This window comes from Acomys minous (assembly GCF_964271855.1).
Source record: "Acomys minous genome assembly, chromosome: 2".
Lineage (NCBI taxonomy): Eukaryota > Metazoa > Chordata > Mammalia > Rodentia > Muridae > Acomys > Acomys minous.
The window spans coordinates 133021350-133034482 of NC_140484.1; the positions used below are offsets into that span (position 1 = coordinate 133021350).

The 13133-nt window shown below is 39.9% G+C and overlaps 1 protein-coding gene across 4 annotated transcripts in view; it reads left to right on the top strand.

Annotated features, from left to right (window-relative positions):
* Nucleotides 1-13133, top strand: part of FAM168A (family with sequence similarity 168 member A) — a 117539-nt gene that overhangs the window by 33729 nt on the left and 70677 nt on the right. The window contains exon 1 of one of the 4 annotated variants that reach the window (XM_084772957.1): nucleotides 12530-12647. The exons of the other annotated variants lie outside the window; for them this stretch is intronic. The gene's annotated coding sequence lies outside the window, so the exon portion shown is untranslated. Of the gene's footprint in view, nucleotides 1-12529; nucleotides 12648-13133 lie in introns of those variants that run through there. 4 annotated transcript variants of the gene reach the window in all.

Consider the following 13133-nt stretch of genomic DNA (forward strand, 5'->3'; position numbering starts at 1 on the left):
CACCCAGTATTGGAATCGAAGCCTCTTGGGTTTTGTTGGTATAAGGCTGGGAGGATAGAGATGGGCAAACTTAGTAAGCTAAAGAGAGAACTGGGCTAAATAGGCCGGCTACTGCCTTTCAAAGAGGAGACATGAAAGTGAGATCCCTGTATTTACAAATATGAGGTCCATCTTTTTATTTGCCTGTAGGCCCCTTCCTTTCTAGGATAGACTAAGAAATCCTCTTCTGTTAGCATGGGTGTATAAGGGCTTCTAGATTCATACTGTTGCTGTTGATGGCACATGGCAGTTCTGAATGCTTCAGCCATGTGCCTAATTGGAAATTCATTCATGGCAGCTGCACCATGTAGCCAGATGGGATTTAAAATTGGCATGTTCATATTATTAAAAAAAAAACACCCTAATTTTAAAATGTCAATTTGCAACCTGATGTTGCCATGTTAGAATTTTTCCCAATAAAGAATAGGAAATGTTTCATTAAATGCCTGTTAAATTGTTTATACTTGTTGTACTCTGCACAGATGTGCCCATCTGGATAAATTGCTTTTCTAAAATTGTGTGCCATGGAAGAGACAAGAGTGAGTTGTTTCAGTTAGGAATTTGGAATGGCTGTTAAACAAAGGAGTGCAGTTAAATTTTTAGCTTATGGAATTGGCTTTAACAGTTGGCTTTGTAGTTGTGTTTTCCAATTAAATGGTGGCATTACAGCTCTGAGAGGCATAGACTAACAGAAACTCATTTAAAATAGGCTGTGTTAAAAACTGTATCAGATAGGTCCTGTCTCATTACTTTTTTTCAGCAACTTCCTAACTGATGTATCTACCTATTGTCTCCCTTCTTCCAGGTGTAGCTTCTTTATTGCTTTCCCCTGAGCTTCCTTAAATACGAATTTTATCCTTCTTTCCTGATTTAAAATTTTCTGAGAATTAGTTTGTAATTTGGAGGATAAAATTTACTCTCTTTCCTTTACCTTAACTTGTAAATCTCTCTTGCATGATTCAGGCTTTGTCTGCCTCACTGGTCCCAGATCCAAAGCCTTTCTTATATGTTGTTCCAGCCCATTTAAACTAATTACCATGTACTGCCCAGATCACATCTTTAAACCTTCAGCCGAGACATTGTCTATTTGTGACAACTTCCCTTCATCTCAACCTTCTGTTTTTTGACAGTGTCTCATATAGCCAAGGCTGGCCTTGAACTGACCATTCTGCCTCACCTTCCAAATGTTGGGACCACAGGTATAAGCCATCATTCCCAACTCTGAGCTAGATTTTGTTCAAATATTTAAAAACTTCCTTTAAGAATCACTTATAATTTAATTGTATGCCAAACCTAAAACAAATAAGCCACTTCTCCCCAAGTTGAAATTGAAGGCTGGAGTCTTGTTAGGGTTGGCATGTGCACGTGTGTGTGTGTGTGTGTGTGTGTGTGTGTGTGTCTGTCTGTCTGTCTGTCTGTCTGTCTGTCTGTCTGTCTTCCTGTGTAATTTCTTTAGTTTGTTTTATTTATTTATTTTTAATGTGAATTGACTTGGACAGAGTTTCAAAGGCAGATATAGAAATGGCTTCATTTACACATGTAAATTTCTTTTATAGGAGTAGTCTTTGTTTCAAGAGTCTTTCTAATCTGCTACTTTGAGTATACAATGTATCCTCTACCAATGTGACTATCTCTAATTCCAGGATTAAGTTATCAAGACTGGCCCAGGTAGTTGTCCTGACCAGCTTCTGTTTAGTTTATGAGGTAGTAAAGCACTTGAACTTTGTAGTGCCAGCACCTGAGATTGCATTCAGTTTCTGTTACTAGCCAGGTGATCTGGAGCTACACACTTTGACCTTTCTAGACTTAGACTTCTCATTTGTAAAAGATGATAGGATTATGGTCATAGTTGGGTAGGATAAGGTGCTTGCTCATGGAAAGCAGTAAAAGTTAACACTGTCATTGTACCTTCTGTCATATTACTGTGCACGGCCAGTTCATTTATTTATAAATTTTCATACAAATGACAAAATGTACCACCTTAATTTTTATTTTATGTGTATGTGAGTGTTTTGTCTGCATGTGTGTACACCATGTGCATGCAGTGCCTGTGGAGGCCAGAAGACAGCATCAGGTCCACCAGAGCTGAAGGTGAAGATGACGGTTAGCCACCATGTGAACTGAACCCTGGTCCTCTGCAAGGGCAATAAGTGCTCTTAACTTCTGAGCCATCTCTCCCGCCCTTCAAATATTATTTTAAAATTAATAGCAATCAATTTCACTTTAATGAAATTGTATTAATTATAACACATGAATAATTGCCACATCCAGCATAGCTTCAGTGATAACCTGACTGGGGTGACAAGGGAATGAAGAATACACAGATACACCAACAGGAAGCTGACATTCGGTGGTCTAGACTCTCTGCACAAGAAATTGCAGCCCTCCCAGAAGCTCAGTGATTTATTGTATACAGTTGAGTAGGGAAGCAGGATTATTGCCACAGTGAAACAAGGATGTGGGTTATTGCATACAGATAAACAAGGGAGCAGGGTTTATGGTATACAGATGAATAAAGGAGGCAGTAGTGGGTTTTTTCTTTTTGCCTGTTCCAGACATTTCCTATAGGTGTAATCATGTAATAGGTGACCTTTTATAGGAGACTTTTTCAGTGAATGCTAATGTTTTCAATGTATATCTGTTTTATTTTATGTTTTTATTGCTGAGCACTCCTAGTATGCTTATCCTTTTGACAAACTCCAGATGTTTTGACAGCAGCTCTAATTTCTCCACAACCACTGAGTCATTTGTTGTCTTGGTTTTAGCCATGTTATCTATCAGGCTTGATTTGCATGTCCCTGATGGCTAATGGTATTGAATATCTTCATGAGTTTATTGCCTGTCTTGGTACTATTTTTGTGCCTTTTTTTTTTTAATGCTTTGCTGTATAGCTAAGCAGTCTTTATCTTTAGTAGGATGGTCTCTACCCAGAGGTGCTTATCAATACTAATTTGTTGAGTGATTATAAGAGAGACCCAAGAAAAAGGTATATGGCCTCATCTTTCATTCTTTCCTCTATTAGTTAACTTCTCTTAGGTGCTCAGTGGGGATATGTAGGAAAAAGGATGTTTAAAAAATATAGTCTGTTTAGGGGAAGGTCAGAAGGAAGCCTAGAGGTATAATTAAACAGTAGTTCATGGATGAATTGAGTGCTGGTGTTGATTACAGAGTACTTACAATTTAATCTTGGCAGTGGGAATTCATCAGTGGATAGAGTGAAATACTTGTTTTAAATTGAGTTGTAGGGCCTGGAGAGGTGCCTCAGGGGTTAAGAATAATGGCTGTTCTTCCAGAAGACCTAAGTTCAGTTCCCAGAATCCACAGGGTTTCTAACAATCATCTCTAACTAACTCCAGTCCCAGGGTTTCCAACTTCTCTTGTGCCCCTATTGGCCACTAAGCACACATACACTGCACAGACATACATGTAGACAAAACATTCATCCACATAAAATAAAGATAAAAGAAAAAAGTAAGTAAATTGAGTTGTAATGAGTAGAAAGAAAAAAATCAATGTGTGGAGAAAGGGAATGATTGGAAGGGAGGAAGCCATCAGTTAACTGGCCTTCACTGGCTTTAGATTTTTGCTAATGCAAATTTGCTTGAGTAGCTTACTATGTAGCCAAGATGACTTTGAATTTCTGAATCTCCTATCTCAGCCTCCTGAAATGTTGGGAATACGGGTGCTGCTGAGGCTAGAACCCAGGACTTCACGTATGCTGAGCAAGCACTCTACCAACTGAAGCATGTCGCCAGCCCCTGTATAGAGATCTTAATGAAATAAGGTCGTACTAGCAGTTTAAGGGAAGAATGCTTTGGGTAAAGAACTGTAGATGCTGAAATTGGGAGGTGAGATTGTGCCTAGTCTATCGAGAAGGAAGAATGTCTCTGCTGTTCATATGTAGAGCTCTAAGACTTCCACTTTTTGTTTGTTTTGAAACAGGGTTTTGCAGTGTAGCTAAGCTATTTGGTAGCCCAGTTTGGACTTAAATTCAAAGCAGTTCTCTTGCCTCAGTTTTCTGAGTACTGGGATTATGAATGTGGTTTTACACATATTTTTCTTAGTTTATGCTTTGGTCATTTCAGAATGGTTTCTTTCTTTTTTCGAGACAGGGTTTCTCTGTGTAGCCTTGGCTGTCCTGGACTTACTTTGTAGACCAGGCTGGCCTCAAGCTCACAAGGATCTGCCTGCCTCTGCCTCCTGAGTGCTTGGATTAAAGGTGTGTGTCACCGCTGCCCAGCCCAGAATGGTTTCTAAATAACATGTTCATGCTAAAATTTAATATTTCTTGCAGTATAGAGTAAGGAGAAAGATGGCAAATGCAGTAAACAAGAAGAATTGTAAGGGGTAAGAAGAGCTAAGTGGAAGGGAGTTGGGTTAGGGTGCTGTGGATGATGGCTGTGATACGTATGAGTGGAAGGCAATGGAAAGTTTTAGAAAGAATGGGATGGCATGCTCTGAATTGAATTTAAAGGTGTCATTTATTTTCTGTAAAGAGGGCTGAGATGGATGGATAGATGGATGGGTGAATGGGTAGGTGGGTGGATGATAAGTTTAGGAGGTTGAGAGAGGAGGCTCTTACTAACAGCCAAAGAGCAACAGTAAAGGCCTGAGTGTATTACTGGGAAGTGGTTGAGAAAGGATTAGAATCAGGGTATATCTTGAAGGCAGAGTTGACAGAATGTCCTGATAGAACAACTATGAAATCAGAGTTGCCATTTATATAGATGGGAAATCCTGCAAGGAGTAAGTTTGTAGGGAGGGAATTAGACATTTGCTGTTAAACATACTGTACTTGATGCTGCCATCCCATACACAGCAGTGATCATCCTGTAAGATTACTTAGACTAGTGATATTGTAGTTATTTTAGTTTCTGTAAATATACTGTTTACATAATTATGAAATCATATAATGTCACATGTTTTGAATATGTACTTACTAAGTGATGATACTGTATTACATTTTAAGATAGCTGTTAGGTGACCAAAAGATGTCAGGTAAGCAGCTGGAAATAGAAGTCTGAAATTTAGAAGAGACAAGACTGGAAATACAGACTTGAAGTTGTCTTAGCTGGCTTCATATTACAGTGGTAAATACCTGGAGCAGTTAACTTACAAAGAAGAAATACTTATTGGTTTATGTTCCTCACAATTCCAGTTCAAAACCCAGCAGTTCCAAAATCTGGCTTTGTACTAACTATAGATGACACCATATGAGAAGCACATGTAGCAGAGTAAGCTTTTATGTATTGAACCAGGAGACAGAGTGAGAAAATAGAAAATGCAACCATGGCTCTTCAGCTTCTTTGGAGATACACCCTTGAGTTACTTGGGGCATCTCCTAACAGCACCACCACTTCTCCAGCTGTGCCATGCTTGAGACCAAGCCTTTAACATATGGACCTTTGGGATATATTCAATCAAATTGTAGTTATTAGTAGTGGTAAAGTTATGAATATGATCACCTGGGAAATGTTTGTAGATGGAACAGACCCAATGATTTAGCCTTGAGTACACTGACACTGAAAGTTGAGATAAAAAAGAATGGGCAGTGAGGTGAAGAAGTTGAGAGAAAGAGAGGTAGGAAGGGGCAGGGAGAGGCTGGAGGACAATACCAGGGGTTTTAGTAGGTTACCTGAAGGCCTAGAGTTTAATTATGGTTTGATTCTGGGTAATTGGAATTGGGTAATAAACCTCACCTTCTTAGGCCTTAGGTATTGAAGTGAAGGGTTTGATTTGGTCGTTATTTTTTCCCATCATTATAGCAGACATTTATAGTTTGCACAAAGTACTTTCATAGAATTACACACTGATCTAACCAGAGCAAGTTGATGTCACGTATAGTCTTTTAAAAGATTTATTTTATTTTTGGTGATGTGTGTATACTCATACATGTTAGTGCTTGTGCCTGTGGAGGCTAGAGGCTTCAGATCTCTCTCCTGGAACTGGACTTACAGGTGCTTGTGAGCTGCATGATATGGGTGCTTTGAACTGTATGGGAACCTGGGCTCTCTGAAAGAACAGTATGTACTCTTAACCATTGAGCTCTCTCTCCAGCCCCGTCACTCTGCCATTTATACTCTTGTGTACATTTTTCAGATGAGGTGATTTAGGAAGTTTCAAGACTTCCAAAGTCATTGATCATTATCACTTGGAGATTTGAATGCAGGACTGCCTGATTATAAAATTTGCTTTTTCTAATATGCAACACTTATATCATTTCACTAATATTCTAGAGTCCTGTGATTCTGAGCACATGGAATTCACTCATTTACCCAATGAATATTTGATGAGAACCTGTCATTCAGGTTGTAAGTGCTAGATATACAGCTGTTGACCAAGACAAAGTCCTAGCTCACATTCTAGTGAGGAGACTGGCAGTAAACAAACTAAATAAAACTAAATGATGTGTTAATAACATCATAGAACAAACGAGATTAGTGAGGATGATCAAGAACAGCTTCGCTGAAGGGATTGTTCTGGTAGAGATCTGAATGACCTGAAGTAGGAAGCCATGTGTAGATGTGGTAGGAGGAGGCTGGGGATGTAGTTCAGGAAACTTCTATGTGCAAGACCCTGGCTTCTATCTCTGTCATGGTAGGGGAACAAGAATCAAAAATTTCCACAAATAACAAATCCCCAAACAAACCAAAACAATTAAAGGGACTGGAGGTCTGACTCAGTGATAGATTGCATCCTTAGTGTGTGAGGGCCTTGGTTGATTTTCAACACTGGAAAGGGGATGGGAAATAGCCTAAAAGATGCTGTAGAAGAGAGTTGAGAGCAGAGAAAATACAAAGAACAGTGATTTCAAGTTAGGAACTAACCAGGTTTTAAGGAATAGCAAGAAGACCATTGGTAGGACAGGAAGCAGACAAACAAACATGTGTAGCTTTGGATTCATCTTATCTTAGGAGGTTGGGTTCTGTTTTCTTCTTCTTCTTCTTCTTCTTCTTCTTCTTCTTCTTCTTCTTCTTCTTCTTCTTCTTCTTCTTCTTCTTCTTCTTCTTCTTCTTCTTCTTCTTCTTCCCCCCTTCCTCCTCCTCCTTTTTCTTTTTTGGTTTTTTGAGACAGGGTTTCTCTGTATAACCTTGGCTGTCCTGGACTCATTATGTAGATCAGACTAGCTTAAAATCACAGCGATCTGCCTGTCTCTGCCTCCCAAGTGCTGGGATTAAAGGTGTGCACCACCATTCCTGGTTTTGGTTCTGACGTCTGTCAGTTGATCTGATGTGTGGTTTGGACAGATTACCTACTTTTTTGAACTTTAATTTATCTATAAATGAAGGCAATAAAATGAAAGTTGTTTTGAGAATAAAATAAGAGAAATGTATAAAACACAATGAGGTCTGGTTTGTAACTTTATTAATTAAACCCATATTTATGCCAGTCTTATCATTTTTGACAATATTGTCTACACAACATTGACTACTGTCATCAGTTGTGTGCAATATGATTTTTTAATTTAATTTTTTTAGTCAGCAAATTAAAAATATTTTATTACTTTTAATTATGTACCTCTGTGTATTTCTGTGTGTGGGTTTGTGCATGAGAATCTAGTGCTCTGGGAGGACAGAATGTCAGATCCCCCTGGAGATGGAATTTCAGGTAGTTGTGAGTGGAACTGAACTTGAGGCCTTTGCAAGAGCAGTAGGTATCTTTTAACCACCATCATTGCTCTAGCTCCTAATGAGACAACCCTATGTCCTTGTTTTGTGCCGGGGCTGAACTAGCGTACCTATAAGGTATTGTAATCAAGAAAAGAAGTGGTGAACTAAAAAGAACAATTTAGAAGTTGATGAGTAGGTATAAAAATGAGAGCTTGGGATCTTGGTCATTGCAGCTTCTGATGTGTTCATTTATTATGGAAAGGAACTGAATGAGCATTTCTGCCATCTTTGCTAATCATTGCATATTACCTCTACCCAGATACTTCCTAGCCAGACTTCCTGCTGGCCTAAAGCTGTTTGCCATAGGAAAATCAGTTAGGAGCCAAGTCCTCTATCCTTATAAGACCATCTGCTTTCGTAGCTGCAGATGCTGCCCTTAGCAATTGCAACCCAACACAACTGGAATGATTTATTCATCCCCAGGTGACATTTGTGCACCAGCCTTCTAGCAAAGTGGGGTATCAGCTTTATACATAATGAAGCATCCGGCACAGGTGGTAAGCTGTGCTGTAAAGGATGCTTCTGGCTTAGAAATGGCTGATGGACAGGCAGCGATAAGTTGTTAGTCCTGAGATACAGCTAGAGAAAGCAAGTGAACCTTGACAATAAGAACTTATATTCAGTAGGGTCTTGACTCTGGAGTGCTTAAGATCATTAATACAGCTGGGAGCAGTGGTGCACACCTATAATTCCCGCACTTGGGGAGAGGCAGAGGCAGAGGCAGGTGAATCACTGTGAATTCGAGGCCAACCTGGTCTACAAAGCTAGTCGAGGACAGTTTAGGCTACACAGAAAAATCCTGTCTGAAAAAAAACAAAATAAAAAGATCATTAAAACAACTGATTTTTTATAATTGGTACTAAAGATCAAACGTAGACCCTTGTACGTAATAGAAAGTTCTGTTACTGACAAAACAGGGGAGCTATGTTTCTGTCTCTTTTCCCCTTCCCCCGACCTCCCCTGAGAGAGAGCCTTGCTTCATAGTCCAGACTAACCCTGAACTCACTGTGATTCTTTGCCTAGGCAATGACCCTCTTTTTAATCTTATATTTATTTTTTGAATAGCAGGAGCTCATTATGTAGCTGAGGCTGACCTCAAAATTGTTACCTATCTGCCTAAGCGTAACAAGTACTGGGATTACAGGTGTGTATCACTGTAGGGGTTGGATCCAAAGATTGATTAAATTTAGTATATCAGTGTGTGCATTTTAGGAATGGAAATTAAGACCCAGAGAAGGACATGGATTTAGTTTGAATTTATATAGCAATTTGAAATGTACAGCCAAAACTAGATCTGTGTATTCCTATTACAAGCCCTGTACTTACCTTCCCATATTTTGTTGTATAATGTAAAACTTTAAATCATTATCCAAATTTGAAGTAGCATTTTATCATTCTTTTTTGCTTAGCTGATAACTTGCTCTGAGCTCAGATACCACAAACAAATCTTTTGCCTTTTAACCAAATGACAAAGTTGTTTATTGTTGTTGTTGTTGATTTTGTTGTTGTTGTTTTTTGTTTTTTGAGACAGAGTTTCTCTGTGTTATCTTAGCTGTCCTGAACTTGCTTTGTAGACCAGGCTGGCCTTGAACTCACAGTGATCCTCCTGCCTCTGCTTCCCAAGTGCTGGGATTAAAGTGTGCGCCCGACCTTGTTTATTGTTTTAAGATTTAATCTTATTTTTAAATTGTGTGTGTGTGTGTGTCTGTGTGTGTGTGTGTCTGTGTCTGTCTGTCTGTCTGTGTATATGTGTTTGCATGCCTGGTGCTCATGAGGCCAGCAGAGAACATTGGGTGCTTTGGGGCAGGTGATTGTGAGCTCAGGTCCTCTGGTAAGCATCCTTAACTGCTGAGCCATCTCTTCAGCCTCAAACCTTTCTTACCTGTAATGTGAGAATATGTAATACTCATTATAAATGGTTTTGAGTAGTAAATGAAATGCATGGAAGTCACTTAGGTAATTTTTAATAATCAGAAGGCACTAGCCAAATGCTGACTCAGTTCAGTTCAGCAAATAGTGATTAAACACCTATTTTGTACCAGTTCAGTTTCTAGGCTCTTTTACACTGTCTTTTTACCATGTTACTTTCTTGTTGTATCTTCTTATACTAGAGTGGTAGTATTTTTCTCCATGACAAAAATCGTTTTATAATCAGATCTCTAACCAGGAGTAGTTGTTACAAAAAGAAACAATCAAAAAATCCCACCCAAGACCCCCCCCCCAAATCAGTCCTTCCAGAAAAATCTAGAATATTAGTATGAACTTGTAATATATAAGAGGGAATGCAATTTGGGGCCAGTCTGATTTTTTTTTCCTATTCTTTGTGAATTTCATGTCATGCACCTCAATCCCTCTTATCTCTCTGTCTCTTCATATCTGCCTGCCCTTGAAACCTCTACCCCAAAAGAAAACAACAAAACAAAACATCTTGCATTAGAAGCTGATGTGTGTCACAAATATAACCCTTTGCCCAAACAGCGTTACTTACAAGTGCTCAGTGCAATGAGTCATTGGTCTGGATTGAGGCCTCTGGCTGCTGCTACACTATCAGTACTGGGTCTTCTCAGTGACTCTTCTTGGATGCCTTGTTGTTGCCCTGTGTCATGGGGATCTTGCAGCTTTGGTTCTGCAAGACTGGCTGGACCTTTCGCTCGCTCCAGCAGTTCATAGAGTGGATATTGGAGTGAGCCAACTCAAGACCCTGAATATGGGCCTGGGTGGGAGCTCAGTTGGTCAGCCTACCATCTCTCCTGCATCCTCACCACCACGGCCAGCTCTCCCACTTTGCCCAGGCAAGGGCCAGCTCTCCTGACCTTTGAGGGTTGTGCCTCAGCAGTTACTGCACTCAGGGAACAGGGCTGGCACCATGCCTGGGCAGTAACAGCAGAGTTTGCCCTGGTCGTGGTGGGGTGGGGTACTGGGGGTGGTGAGCCAGTGTCAAGAGTATGAGCACAGGAGAGCTGGCTAGTCTGATCCTTTGCGCCCCTCCTAATCGGTACTTTGGGAGTTTCTGTTTAGTGGGCGAATCTATGACTGTAATCTTTTCACCTCAGAGAGGCTTGACTTGGTTTTCTTTTGAGTTTTTGTTTGTTTTTTCTCTCTCTAATTGAGTTAGGGTTTTTCTGTGTAGCCTTGGCTGTCCTAGACTTGCTTTGTAGATCAGGCCGGCCTCGAACACACAGCAATTCACCTGCCTCTCTCTCCTGGGTGCTGGGATTAAAGGTGTGCGCCACCACAGCCCGGCTGAGTGTTTGTTCTTAATGAATTGCTTCCCATTCACCTTAGGGTTTAGGCTCTTTAACAAGCCGTTTGCTTTTCTGAACCACTTTCTTTTTTATCAGCAAGGACAGGCAGCCAGTTCAGAGGAAAACAAAAAATTTTCTGTAGTTCCTGGTGGTTTTATAATAATGGAAAGGCTGCAGGGAGATACTGCACCTGCCTGTTGAAATTTATTTGTGATTTGTGCCCTTAGAAGGCAGTATTTTACTGGGTCCTTTGCTGAGCTGAATCAAGATATTCAATTTTGGAATGGAAGTCTATCAACATGCATTTTGACTATTTTAATTCTTGCTAGAATTGACGTAGCTTTGAAGAGTTTATAAGAATTGACGTTTCTGCTCTAATTGGTTTTTGTTGCTTTGTTTTGTTTTTGGTGCCTGCAGCTATCGATCTATCATCCAAGTGTTTTTTCTTTTCCTCTTCCCCTGCTTTCTGAGGAAGGGTTTCACACTGGTCACCAGGGTGACATGGAACTTACTGTGTTGCTCATGCTGGTCCTGAACTGTAGTAATCTTCCTGTGTCAGTCTCTGTAGTGTTGGGAATCATATAGTGGTGTGAGCTACTACATCCATCCTGTTCTTCATTTTCTTGTTTGGTTCTTTTTCCTGGTTCCTGATCTGATCTGTAAGTGGCTTATTATGTAATACAGTCAGCCAGTTGTGGCAAGTTCAGTAGTGGATAAAGTAAGATAGGCGCTGTTGTGGGAACTTGGTTGAGGTTGTGGAATAGTGTTGAACCTCCAGATATGTGGCTTCAAATCTCAGCATAGCCTTATACTAGCTCTGTGTTTTTGAGCCTTTGTTTATTTTCATATATATATATATATATATATATATATATATATATATATATATATATACTTTTGTATGGGGAAATTTGGAGACAGGATTTTGTTTTGTAGCCCAGACTGGCCTTGAGCTTGCACTCTTCCTGCTTTAGTCTTCCAAGTTTTGATATCATAGGTGTATGCCACCATACCTGGGTTGAGACATAGTTTCATCTCTGAAAATGAGGCAGTAAATATTACCTTGCCTAAAGTTGTAGTGAGATCAGATGAGAGTAAATACTAGGAAACCAAGCTCAGAGTAAGTCAGTTCCCATTAAATAGTCTTTTCTAGTTTACTTTCCATCTCCTTGAGAAGCATATGAGCAGAAATCAGACATTTATACAAATCAATGTGCTGGTTTCATTTACTTCTGAAAAGTAGCTGGAATTTACCACACCCACTGGGAATTGGGAGGATAAGGACTTGAGCAGATCCGTGTCTTCTTTGAATCAAGACTGAGACTCTGATATGGCAACAGAGCACAATCTTTGTGTCTTAAAGGAGGCCAAAGAGGAGGAAAAGAAGAAACAGGAAAATAGAGGCTCTAAGACGTTAGTTTCCTCAGGGGACTCATTACAATGTCCCTGATAGCTACAGGTTTCATAGAGATAGAGCACTCTGCTTTACAGTAAGCTAAGAGTAGAACCTGGGGTTTGTAAGCAGGAGAAATGACATGAGAATAGTATATATTATGAAAGATTGTGGCCATCAGCCTTCCCCTTTTCATTTCCCAAGCTGGTTATCTCCTTGCCAGGGCGATCTTTCCCAAGATAGAACCTGCTCATCTCAGTTTGCTGCTGCAAGTCCTCTGTGGCTTCCTGTTGCCTTCAGGTTAGTGCTCACGTTCCTTCCATATAAGGTGTTCCTCGATTTGGTCTCCTCCTGCCCTTTCAGCCCCATTTCCCCCTGCCCTTGTTTGTACTCCAGTTCTTTTGGTTTTTGGTTTTTGTTTTTTTCCAGTTTCTCAATCCTTTCATGCTCATTTTTGTTCTGGCCTATCTAAGCTTTCCTTTATGCTGAATGTCCTTGCCTGACAAACTTCTGCTTTTAAAAAAGATCTCTCAGACACTATTTTCTCTGAATTCTAACAAGGATGAGAGCCCTCTCTCTTTAGGTTCTTCTAGAACTTTGAACTTTGAAAAAAAATCTGTGTTGTAGCATTGGTGTTGTATCTCCTAATGCTTTTGTTTATAACTCCTTGGTTTCTTCACGTTAGTGCTTTCATTGTAGAGCCATGAATCAGAGAAGTAAGTATACACAGAAACAGTACCTCATCTTGCTGGGCTCAAAACTCATATGATCATTCTTGATGAAGCA